This window comes from Halichoerus grypus, chromosome 3, assembly GCF_964656455.1.
Source record: "Halichoerus grypus chromosome 3, mHalGry1.hap1.1, whole genome shotgun sequence".
NCBI lineage: Eukaryota > Metazoa > Chordata > Mammalia > Carnivora > Phocidae > Halichoerus > Halichoerus grypus.
In genome coordinates, this window is record NC_135714.1 from 59,656,584 (window position 1) to 59,670,279 (window position 13,696).

The 13,696-nt window shown below is 41.5% G+C and overlaps 1 long non-coding RNA gene across 1 annotated transcript in view; it reads right to left on the bottom strand.

The window, feature by feature from the left end:
- Positions 1–12,466, bottom strand: part of LOC144381255 (uncharacterized) — a 101,178-nt gene extending 88,712 nt beyond the window's left edge. The window contains exon 1 of the long non-coding RNA XR_013446145.1: positions 12,202–12,466. This is a non-coding gene — a long non-coding RNA (uncharacterized LOC144381255). The remainder of the gene's footprint in view (positions 1–12,201) is intronic.
- Between the last annotated feature and the right edge of the window lie 1,230 nt (positions 12,467–13,696).

Consider the following 13,696-nt stretch of genomic DNA (forward strand, 5'->3'; position numbering starts at 1 on the left):
AGACACATGAAAAAATGCTTGACATCACTCAGCATCAGGGAAATACAAACCAAAACTACAATGAAATACCACCTCACACTGGTCAGAATGGCTAAAATTAACAACTCAGGCAATGACAGATGTTGGCAAGGATGAGGAGAAAGGGGAACCCTCTTACACTGTTGATGGGAATGCAAGCTGGTGCAGCCACTCTGGAAAACAGAGGTTCCTCAAAGCTTAAAAATATAACTTTAAATTACCCTTCATGGAGCTTATGGGAACCTCTGTGCACCTTCCATGCCACCTGGAAGTTTCAGGAGACTTTAAATTGCCCCATCCAAGCCCTCCCTTTCTATGTCACACCTTACTGCCTGTTTTATACTTAAAAATTTTTTTCTTAAATTTTTTATTTAATGAAGGTTCCTCAAAAAGTTAAAAATAGAACTACCCTATAATCCAGCAATTGCACTACTAGGTATTTACCCAAAGGATATAAACATAGTGATTCAAAGGGGCACATGCACCCCAATGTTTATAGCAGCAATGTCCACAAGAGCCAAACTATGGAAAGAGCCCAGATGTCTACTGACAGATGAATGGATAAAGAAGATGTGGTATATATATATATATATATATATATATATATATATATACACATTATATATAATGTATGTATACATTATATATATACATATATAATGAAATATTACCCAGCCATCAAAAAGAATGAAATCTTGCCATTTGCAATGACATGGATGGAACTAGAGGGTATTATGCTAAGCAAAATAAGTCAGTCAGAGAAAGACAAATTCCATATGATTTCACTTGTATGTGGAATTTAAGAAAAAAAGCAGATGAAAATAGGGGGAGGGAAGGAAAAATAAAAGAAGACGAAAACAGGTAGGGAGGCAAACTATGAGAGACTCTTAACTGTAGGATACAAACTGAAGGTTGCTGGAAGGGAGGTGGTGGGGGATGGGGTAACTGGGTGATGGGCATTAAGGAGGGCACTTGAAGTAATGAGCACTGGGTGTTGTATGCAACTGATGAATCACTAAATTCTACCTCTGAAACTAAGAATGCAGTATATGTTAACTAAATTGAATTCAAATAAAAAATTTAAGAAAAAAATTTTGAAGTATAAAACAGGCAGTACCAGGCACCTGGGTGGCTCAGTTGGTTAAGCGGCTGCCTTCAGCTCAGGTCATGATCTCAGGGTCCTGGGATCGAGCCCCATGTCAGGCTCCCTGCTCAGCGGAGAGCCTACTTCTCCCTCTCCCTCTGCCTGCTGCTCTGCCTACTTGTGCTATCTGTCAAATAAATAAATAAAATCTTTAAAAAAAAAAAAAAAAAACAGGCAGTAAGGTGTGACATAGAAAGGGAGGGCCTGGGTTGGGCAATTTAAAATCTCCTGAAACTGGAAATCCAAATCAAAACCTCAATGAGATACCACCTCACACCAGTCAGAATGGCTAAAATTAACAAGTCAGGAAATGACAGATGTTGGCGGGGATGCGGAGAAAGGGGAACCCTCCTACACTGTTGGTGGGAAGGCAAGCTGGTGCAGCCACTCTGGAAAACAGTATGGAGGTTCCTCAAAAAGTTGAAAATAGAGCTACCATATGATCCAGCAATTGCACTACTGGGTATTTACCCCAAAGATACAAAAGTAGGGACCCGAAAGGCTACGTGCACCCCAATGTTTATAGCAGCAACGTCCACAATAGCCAAACCTGTGGAAAGAGACAAGATGTCCATCAACAGATGAATGGATAAAGAAGATGTGGTATATATATACAATGGACTATTATGCAGCCATCAAAAGGAATAAGATCTTGCCATTTGCAACGACGTGGATGGAACTGGAGGGTATTATGCTGAGCGAAATAAGTCAAACAGAGAAAGACATGTATCATATGACCTCACTGATATGAGGAATTCTTAATCTCAGGAAACAAACTGAGGGTGCTGGAGTGGGGGGTGGGGTGGGAGGGATGGGGTGACTGGGTGATGGACACTGGGGAGGGTATGTGTTCTGGTAAGCGCTGTGAATTGTGCAAGACTGTTAAATCTCAGATCTGTACCTCTGAAACAAATAATGCAACATATGTTAAGAAAGAAAAAAAGAAGAAGAATGTAGCAAGAGGGGAAGAATGAAGGGGGGGAAATCGGAGGGGGAGAAGAACCATGAGAGACAATGGACTCTGAAAAACAAACTGAGGGTTCTAGAGGGGAGGAGGTTGGGAGGATGGGTTAGCCTGGGGATGGGTATTGAGGAGGGCACGTTCTGCATGGAGCACTGGGTGTTATGCACAAACAATGAATCATGGAACACTATATCTAAAACTAATGATGTAATGTATGGGGATTAACATAACAATAAAAAAATTTATAAAGTAAAAAAAATAAATAAATAAAATCTCCTGAAACTTCCAGGTGGCATGGAAGGTGCACAGAGGTTCCCATAAGCTCCATAGCACTGGTGGTGTCAACTGGCCAGTCTTCCAAGGAGGTTACTGTGACAAGGGCACAGTGATCCTGGCCTGAGGGCTACAGGGCAAATGGTCTGATCTGGGTACTGGGTAGGACTCATAGCTGGGAGGACCTCAAAGCTGATAAAAACAAATGGAAGACATCAGAAGCAGAAACTAGCAGGATGCCCAGAAATGGGATCAGACCAATTGCCTCTCAGTGGACACGAGCCAGAGCACAGAAGGGACTGCCCTGAGCCACCAACATTAAGAAATTACCTTAGCTTCCATCTTGGAGAGGAGCAGATTTTCAGAAAATCTGAAAGCCCGAATCATCCATAGAGACTGAGCTAATTTAAAGAGACTGTTTCAATTACAGGATCAGCCTGACTGTACCATGTTCACCTAAAATTTCATTTTCACGCTCTACCCGATAGGGTGGAGGACTGATGAGAGCCATCAGATCAGTTCTATGTTTACTTTATACACATCTGTAGTGTCAGAAAATTTGCAACCACATTACAAGCAAAAAGTTTCTATGTTTATAGGCATTTTATCATGATAGTTTCGTTTGCAGTGAATTTTTAAGAATGTAAACAGCTGTAGTAGTGTTTGCAGGAGTACATTTCATCACGATGGCATATCAAAGACACATTCTAGCAGCAGGGAAATGGGAATTAGGAGAAACTAAAATCTGGAGTGTCATATAAACTCCTACAAAGTGTGTGTGTGTGTGTGTGTTTTCACACACGCTCACACACCATGCACTGAGAAGAGAATTACCATTACCAGAAACAAGACCTTGTGAGATAGAGAAGATAGCTGGGAGTGAGATCAGGAGCAGGGCAGTGGGGAGCCTATGAAGTTGTGCTAATGTGTTAGGGCTCCTGGAAGCTGGTGCTGGGCCACCCTGGAGGTCACCTGCAGCTTCGTGGGGAGTTCACGTGCACGTTCCTGCTGGCCTCCTTCCTCAAGCACCTCCATCTCTCTACCTGAAGTCTTTCTCTGGGAATGTGCTCAGCATACCACCCTGGCAGGCTAGAAACGCTGGAGAGGTAATACCCCAGGCCCAACTCTCAACAGTGACTGATGGGAGCTAGTGGATCAATACCCCATCTTCCTCTCTTTTCAGTAGGACAATTCTGAGAAGTGCTCTACCCTGTCTCAGAGGGCCCCTATCAGACTAAATCCTGGTTGTCTGCTGGAGCAGCCCACTCATTAACTCGGCTCCCCTCCCATGCCTGCCTCCCTTCTCCACTCTGCCACTGTGCTTCCTGGAGTAGCCTCCCAAGTCCAATCAAACACAGAGCCATGAGTCGGGGTCTGTTTTTAGGGAAACTCAGATAAGACAGCTAGCTAGACCGGGAATGGAAAGTGACCTGACTGACAAGCCCTAGCAATGAGCAAAGTATGGAAAAGAGCAGAAACCTCTATGTGTAAGATATCTTATAAAGGCTTATGCATCTCTAACATACAAACTTGTCCCATCACTATGTTGTACACCCAAAACAAAGGTAACACTGTGTGTCAACTATACTTCAATTTTTTAAGAAAGGGTTTATGTATCTCTTTGCTCTTTTAAAGCTTTTAATATGCTGGCTAATTGAACATAATAAAAATAAATAAATAAAGCTTTTAATAAATTCCAGACCACCTTGGCCATGCTGGGGGAAACTAAGGGAAGGACTTTTGCTTAGGTGTGAGTGAGAGCCTAAAAGCTGACCCAGAATTGCTGCAGAGACTCGGGGGCCACATGGTCTGACTGTAGGAGCCTTTCAGAGACAGAAAGAGGCTTGCTTGATCTAGTCACCTCTTGACCAGCAAATAGTCTGCTGGGGGCTAAATCTTAGAGGTTGTGGGTTTTACCTTACCAAAGAAGACATTTCCCAGAATCTGTTTCTCCGAACCCACCATTTTCCTTCTTCCCAGGCAAGTTTCTCTAATACGCTACAGTGGTCATGAAACACATGCACAACAAGGTAGAGTGCAATTTAGTCTATGAGTTGACAGAAATGCTTAAAATGATGAAACAGAATACGGCTGTAGGATGAAAAACATTTCTTCTGCTGTGAACATATATTTAGTCCAGCTGCTTCTTTATTCTTGAGTACTTTGTTGCAGCAGTGCGGGCACCCACTGAGAATGTTATGTTAATACGACATTCTTCTGAGATGGTTTGCTGTGGCATTAATATTTGAGCTCACTTGTTGCAGCCTTCCCATTGAGCCAAAATGGGTGTGCGACTGACAGGTTGTGTTGTTCTTGTTCACCTTTCTTCGGATAATTATTCACCTTGAGAATGGTCAGCGCTGCTTTCCTGCTGGGCTCAGTCATGTCTAATGCTTTGATCCACTTCTTCCATTGATGTTGCCCTTTCTTATGACACTTGCTAATTGAATTTAGATCAGTGCCAACAGTATCTCTGAAGAAAAGAATTCAGGGGAATGCTTAAGAATATAATCATATTTTTCTCCCCATGTAGCATTCATTATGGTGTTCTCAATGACTTGCTCAACTTCACAGAGACATTAGCTTGTAAGGCCTGGGTCTGGATTTAGGGTCTTAGGAATGCAGCAAGATTTGGTGAATTGTTTATCCAGAAAACAGTGGCTAAGAACAATGTCATTAAGAATACAAAGTAAAAATTGTGATCAAGAAGAAAAGTAGAAACCAGACCTGGAGAAGCAGTTGCTAGCCTTAAGTTTTAGGAGAGCTACAGCTCTGAAGATGTAAATAAGCCAAGGGTCAAAAGCTGAGGCTATCAGAAACAGGTCTAGAAGCAGATTGTAAGACAGGTTGGGTGAGGTCTTTTGGACTAAGGCCATGAACAATGCAAAGGTGACAGGGACTCATTTTGTGGTAGGCTAGTTTCATGGCTATAGTAATAATTATCTCACCAATTATATGCCAATTACTTCTGTGGTTTCCCCATTCCTGGGAATAGTGCTGTGTTGGACTTTCTGGCTCCCTTATGGTTGGATAGAGGCATTTTACTGGTTCTGAGCCATGAGTTTTAAGCAAATGCCATGTGCTTCCCTTCCAGCTCAGAGCATTTAATTGCCATTGCAAGACTCACCAGAGCCATCTTTTCCCACTGGAATGAGGATTGGCAACCTTCAAGATGGTGACTGCGACATCAGCCTGGGTCTTCAAGTAAGAAACCATGGAGCATATTGTCATAGCAATGTAATAGGACAGATGGTGGCTATACTTGCAGTGAACACAGAAAAATGTATAAATGTGTCAAATTACTATGTTGTATACCTGAAACTAACATAACATTGTGTGTCAACAAGATGCAAATTAAAAAAAAAAAAAGAAAAAGAAAAGACAGTGTGGAGCCAAGCACCTAGCTGACCTGTGATGGATATGAAATAGCAAGAAATATTTTGTTTTTAAAGCCACTGAGATTCTGAACTTATTTGTTACCACAGGAGAATCTTACCTAACCTGTCTAATATAGTGAGAAAGAGGCAATTCTGCTGGGTTCAAAGAGATGAATTTGCTGAATATTACTCACATTTATACAAGAATCATGATGTAGTGAAAAGAACATGATAGGATGGTTGGATGAGAGAGTGGGTGGATGGGTAGATACAAAAATATATAAGATGGTAGGAAAAAAAAGATAGTAGGAAGGGAAAAATGAAGGGGGGGGAAACGGAGGGGGGGGAACCATGAGAGACTATGGACTCTGAGAAACAAACTGAGGGTTCTAGAGGGGAGGGGATGGGGGGATGGGTTAGCCTGGTGATGGGTATTAAAGAAGGCATGTACTGAATGGAGCACTGGGTGTTATACGCAAACAATGAATCATGGAACACTACATCAAAAACTAATGATGTACTGTATGGTGATTAACATAACATAATAAAATAAAATTAAAAATATATATATATATATATAAGATGGTTAAATACTGATGATTATAGGATGGAACTAAGACTTCAGGGATCCTGAGTTTAATCTGACTTCCTATTAACTGTGTGCTCAGGAATACCAGCTCATTTAACCTCTCCCATAGAACATCAGTATCTTCATCTGTACAACAGAGGAAAGAACATCTTCTCAGCCTTCTCGAGAACTGTATTGACAACTGTGGCCAAGAGACTCCAGGTGGCCCACTATGATCCCTACTTCTTGGTGTCCAATCCCCTCCCCTTGATGTGGGCAGGACAAGTGGCTTACTTCTAGTCAATAGAATATGGTGAAAGTTACAGCTCATTCTCTGATTATATTATGTCATGTAAGGCTCCATCTTGCTGGTGGACTCTCTCTAGAAACTCTTTGCCAGACTTATTAAAATCAATGGGTAAGTTGAAAAAGCCCATGTACCAAGAAACAATGGGCAGCCTCTGGGAACTGAGTGCCCAGTAGCTGAGGACCCAGCAAGAAACCAGGGCTCTCAGTCCTACAACCATAGGAAATTAATACTGCCAATAACTTGAGTGATCTTGAAAGCAGATTCTTTTTCAGCTGATCCTCTAGGTGGGAACGCAGCCTAGCTGACCCCTTCATCACACCCTTGTGAGACCCCAAGCAGACAACCCAGCTAAGCAGTGCCCAGACTTCTGAACCACAGAAACTGAGAAAATAAATGTGTGCTGTTTCAAGCTGTTACATGTATTACTGTTACTTTATTATGCAGCAACAGAAAATGAATATAATACTTTCATGAATTAAGACATGTCACAGCATTAAATAAACTGAGAAGTGCTAAATACATGTTAGGTATTCGCTTCAAAGTACACCAAAAACTTCATGGATGCTCTACATGGTACAAAGTCAAAAAAGTTACTCATATGTTTTGGGGATGGGGGGATCCACAAGTCATTTTTTAACCAAGTCTTCACATAAACTTTTCCCATTTTCCTTAAAATTACAGCATCTACTCTTTTATTCTGCCCTTGAAGTTCTGACGGCTGTGTCACTGATTGCTTTTGGTCTGTGATATACATAACTTCTATATTGCTGTCAATAAAGACAAAATCTGGGGTTTACTACTCCTTCTCAGAGAACTCTGAAAAGCCCAGGATATTTTAACTATGGATCCAATTTAATAGGTGCACTTCGGCCCACATTCCAGTGGAACTGCCACTTTTATCATTTTTACTATTACCCTACATGTTGCCCTAACTACAGAGAGCATCAATAAGTGCTTGTACTTTGTGTCTAAGTTTTTCTTCTAGAGACTTTTAAAATGCATGTTGAAGGGATATTGTCCATGTTGATATGCCAAATTTCATCACAATTACAGAGTATAAATGATATGCTCTCAATTTCTGTTACCAGTAATAACACTCCTTGCCTTCTATGGCAAATCTCCTTCCAAGAACCCGTGACCCATGTATAATCAGCTCTGTGGCTCTGGGATAGGACAACATAGAGCTTTTCCCCTAATCATTCCAAATCTGCAGTACAATGATTATGATAATGCCCAACAAGGAGTATCCTCTAAGGGCCAGGCTCTTTGCAAATACCTTATCTAATTCTCAAAATGACCCTGCAAAGTAAGTGTTTTCATTTCCATTTTATAGATCTGGAAACTCTGACTTAGGGAGAATAATTTCCCAACCTGAAGTCATAAATCTGTTAAGTCACTCAACCAAGATTTTAAATCAGGTGTGTTAGATCATAGCCCACCTTCTTCCTCCACCCTACCAACCCTTCTAACACTAAAAATTGAGAAAACATCATAGCACCAATTTAAGAATATTTCCCAATCTTCTCCCATTCATTAACATTTTTTAATGTTCTAGCCCTTTGTAGGTGGTATCTGTCTAATCACCAGTTTAGATATACAGTGATGCCAAACTCTGTAAAGGGATCTTCTATTAGTTAGGAGTACACTCGGCTATGAGTGATAATGCAAAGTTACATTTGCTTAGGGGCCCCTGGGTAGCTCAGTTGTTAAGTGTCTGCCTTCGGCTCAGGTCATGATCTCAGGGTCCTGGGATCGAGCCCTGCATCAGGCTCCCTGCTCGGCGGGAGGCCTGCTTCTCCCTCTCCCACTCCCCCTGCTTGTGTTCCCTCTCTCGCTGTGTCTCTCTCTGTCAAATAAATAAATAAATAAAATCTTTTTTAAAAAAAATTACGTTTACTTAAACAAGATACGAGTTTACTTCTCTTTCAGTAGGACTTGTATGGATTTGGACATGATTAAATCCAGGACCCAGCCCTCAGGAAATTTATGATCTAAAGGAAAAAATAAATAACTGCTGATAATGTGAAACGGAATGTACACTTTGCTATAGTAAAAATAGGAGTAATGGGCTGGGGAGCACAGAAAAGGTTGGTTCTAATTGGTAAAACCAAGAAGATTCCTTTGAGGAAGTGACATTGAATTAAGCTTTGAAGGTGAGAAAAATTTCAGTAGACAACAAAGGAGTTAGGGAGATATGTAAAATGCAAGGGGGAGACAAGGGCATTCCATGCTAAATAAATAACATGAACAAAAACAGAGAATAATAAAAGTGCTAGTCCATTTCCCATTTATAGAGAGGGTATGCATCTGGAAGAGGCTCCTTTTTTTCTTGTCCCCTCAATATCCACCCTTCCTTTCTTTCATAGTAATAGAATCTTTAGCTAAGGACATGGCTGCTCAAAATAAAGACGACATTTCCAGACTCCCATATAGCTAGTCTGACCACATGACTAAATTCTGATTGATGGGATCTATACAGATAGATGTATCATTAGATAGCAACTGAGAATCATCCTTAAGAAACCGGCCAGCCCTGTCCTTGTCCTCCTCTACTTCCCTTTACTTCCTTCCTACATGTAAGAATGTGATGTTGTGGCAAATCTTGAGCAGCCATCTTGGAATTTGAGATGCATTTGGGCATCATGTTGGAGGTTCCAATATCCTATAATTTGCATAGAACCTTCCCATAGGTCCAGACTGGCTTTTCCATTGGGAACAGGGTCAGTGGGGAAAATACTATGCCTGACCCTTGCTTGAGATCTACAATGAGAATGTGTCCTACTGAACAATGTTGAAAAGAGACACAGGCCACCAAACAGACATCAATTCTAGATTAACACACATTCTTAGCTGTGTTTTTTGAATACATGAAGGGGATGGGTACCTGCTTAAATCCTTGTTTAAATCCTCCTTCTCTCCATATCTACTTCCCTCCCTACACTTTTTCTCTCTTTCAATCTCCAAATTCCCTGAAAATTTCCTTCAAAATCTTCTCTTTAACTTTAACTTTGTTATTTCTCCTTGTACCCCTCTGAAGACCCCAGGCATGCAGCATTCCACAAAATATTTTATTGCTTTGTAGAATTCAATAAAAGGTGATATTTTCAATGTTAGTCTTTGATTTTAACCCCTGAATGTGTTTCTGTTTCAGTAAGCAACCAAGAACCTCTAAAGAAACAATAGAAAATATGTGCATCAGACAATATTGCTTGCCTTCTCCAAAGGCATTTCCCTTGTTTCCTTACTAATAACACTTATTTTGTTCAGATTTGAGGAAGCAGTGTGCTCAAGGAAGTTTGGACTCTATCCCAGCACTAGAAGATTAAACATAATTAGCCAAGCCAGCCATGCTGATTCCATTTCCTCTACCAGTGATTGGTGTGAGCGTGGGCATATGACCCACTTCTGGTCCAAAGGGCCTGAGGAGAACCTGATAGGAACTTCTCAGAATGACTTTTCTCCATGATTAAAAAGAAGAAGAAGGGTCACCTGGATGGCTCAGTCAGTTAAGCGTCCGACTCCTGATTTTGGCTCAGGTCATGATCTCAGGGTCTTGAGATTGAGCCCGCATTGGGCTCCATGCTGGGCATGAAACCTGCTTAAGATTCTCTCCATCTCCCTCTACCCTCCTCCCCACTTGCACAAGCACTCTCTCTCTTAAAAAAAAAAAAAAAAAAAAAGGAGGAGGAGAAGCATAAAGGAAGAACTCTCTTTCCTGTTTGAATTCAGTTATGTGAGGACATGATGCTTGCAGCTATGGCAGTCATTTTGTGACCATGAAATAAAAATCAGAAGAATCACAGAGAAGCTGACCCGGGACCCAGATATCAACTGTGCCGCTGAATTAGCAAACCTCAGAAACTTATTTCCAGATTTGTGCTATGTGAACAATAAACTTTTATTTTTAGTCTCTTTTAAGTATTCCATTTCTTATAGCAAAAAGCATCCTAACTGATAAAATATTCATGAATGACATCTATTTGCTTCCCTTTCACTCAATATTTCAAGGTTATTGAAGTTATTATAAATAAAATTATTGAATATTATTATAAATACAATCTTCATTTTTAGTTAGGTATAATTATAAACCAGACATAATTCATAATCTCTACTGATAGTATTTGATAGATACAATTAGACCTCCTAGACACATGAAGCTAAATCTTTATGGTCATCACAGTCAGGTCATTTTACAATGTCTGAAGGCAGTCTTTACCAGATGGTAAATCTCATTTTCATTTCCTTACCTGACTGGCTGAACCCACTGGCTGCCCAGCCAAAGAGGTTGAAAGCCATGCGGTGTGCTCATCGTGTCTACAGCCAAGCTTGGTGCTTGACCTGAGACTGGGGGCCTTAGATGGCCCCAAGCCTCTCAGCAGAATGAAAAGCCAAGTGGTCAAACTGGAAGATCTGCACAGAGACCAAAGGTTTCCATAATACCCTTGTTGAAACATTTCAGTGTTTCCCTTGGAAAATTCATGAGAAAGTAACGAGTCTGAACTGCTTTTTCCCAGCTGATGCAGGGTTGTTTTGAGTGCCCTAGGACAGCATAGGTTTGTATGCAGCCTTCTTCACAGTCATTTCTCATCACTGGATCTGGAATATCATGTACCCAGCTGTGTAATGTACCTGCCCTAATGCGCAACACATTTATTTTAAAATGCCATTTGTAGATTCTCTCAAGCCTGCAAAGGACATAATGAGATAATGTGGTGGAAAGCACTCGGTAATCTGTGAAGTACTATAAAAATGTTGCTATTTTTATTACAACTCTAGATTTTTTTTTTTATTTTAAAATGTTAAAGTGAGCAATGGCTTTATAAAAACCCTCTCATGGTCCCAGAGAGCTGCTACTAAGACATTGGGACACATACCTAGAGGTAGATCTGTGCTAATGGTTTCTACCATTTTTAAAGGCTAAAATTCTGTCCAAGAGACAGAAATAGTTCAGGAATCCCACCTTTTCCTCTGTCTCTTAAAACAGATAAATATGTAGTGAGCACTTCCAACCCTGAACAATTAAAACAGGTGTGGAAATGCCTTAAGGAAACCTAACTCAAAACTGGAGTAGGGTTGCCGTGAAAGCAGGCTCTCACATACGGACAACTGGTTGCAGCTTGCAAAGTCCCTGAGAAGAAGGAAGACTTCCTCCCCGCGGGGCCACAGCAAGCTGCCATCACCTGCAGCCAAGGAGAAGCCGCCACTCCTTCCGACTCTCATTTTCCTCCTGTCACCGGTGAGACCCCCTGAACTTGGAAGAGTCCTTAGGAGCCTCTGCCTAACTATCAATTTTATCTCGTAGAGACAAACTCATGAATTGCTGGAACAGAAAAAGAAACATCTAGAGTATGGCCTGCACAGATAAATCATAAAATGCCATAAAGTGTCAACAGTTACCTCAGCTTCCTTGTAATGTTTCATTAGTATGACATTAATGTACATATAGGCATATTTTCTGAGCCTGCATGCACAACTTTATGCATGCCCATTCAGAGGCCTCCCCCTCTCAATATTCATCCCAAACCCTAATAAAGGCAGCCTGCTTACCTCTGTTGGGGAAGTCACTACTCCCCAAGACCTCCTTACTTGTACCAATAAAGATCACTCTGTGAGGTCATTCCACCTGATATAGTCTCTGTCTGGAACTCACCAAGGAGTGGGCCCACTTTGGTCCAGTAACACTCCAATGGACTTTTGTTCAAAACAAGCCTCCCCAACTTCCTCCTGTCCTCCATGAAAAGACACTCTCCTCATTTGTTCTCCAGACTTGCCTGGAGCTCATAGTCCTTGCTTGTCCCAAATTGCAATTCCTCTGCTATTCCTGAAAAAACTGGAATTTGCTGGCTGAATTGCTTATCTTTTTCTTTTAAGAGGTTGACACGGGATAAACCCTAAAATCATCTGTAAAGTGAACGCAACACCTATTCCCCATGTTCTCACTATTCCCTGTGTTAAGCATAGTATCCAACCCAGCAGGTGTTCCAGAAATATGTGTTGAACTGAGCTGAATTCAGGAAAGACTGTGGAACTCTTTTTTGTTATTTAGATTCAGTTAATTAACATATAGTGTATTATTAGTTTCAGAGGTAGAGGTCAGTGATTCATCAGTCTTATATAACACCCAGTGCTCATCACATCACATGCCCTCCTTAATGTTGATCACCCGGTTACCCCATCCCCTCACCCACCTCCCTCCAACAACCCTCAGTTTGTTTCCTAAAGTTAAGAGTCTCTCATGGTTTGTCTCCCTCTCTGATTTCATCTTGTTTTATTTTTCCCTCCCTTCCCCTATGCTGCTCTGTTTTGTTTCTTAAATTTGTGGAACTCTTTCTATTCAAAGTGTGGTCCATAGACGAGCTATGGTGGCACCAGAGGGAGCCATACAGAATCTGGGGGCGCCTGGGTGGCTCAGTCGGTTAAGCGCCTGCCTTGGGCTCAGGTCATGATCTCAGGGTCCTGGGATTGAGCCCCACATCGGGCTCCCTCCTCGGCGGGGAGTCTGCTTCTCCCTCTGCCTCTCCTCCCACTCGTTCTCTCAATCTCTCACTCTCTCTCTCAAATAAATAAATAAAATCTTTAAAAAAAAAGAGTCTCTTATTAAAAAAAAAAAAAAAATACCAAATCTCGGACTGCACTCCAGACCTACCAAATTAGAATCTGTTGGGGTTTTTTTTTTGTTGTTTTTTTTTAAAGATTTTATTTATTTATTTGACAGAGAGAGACACAGCGAGAGAGGGAACACAAGCAGGGGGAGTGGGAGAGGGAGAAGCAGGCCTCCCGCCGAGCAGGGAGCCCAATGTGGGGCTCGATCCCAGGACCCTGGGATCATGACCTGAGCCGAAGGCAGATGCTTAATGACTGAGCCACCCAGGTGCCCCATTCCACTTCTAATAGTCTATGCTTTCTTTCTAATCTAGCCCCTTGCATTAGTCTGCTCAGGCTGCCATAACAAAATACCATAGACTGGGTGGCTTAAGCAACAGACTTTTATTTTCTTGCAGTTTTAGAAGCTGGAATTCCAAGACCAGGGTGCCAGCCTTTC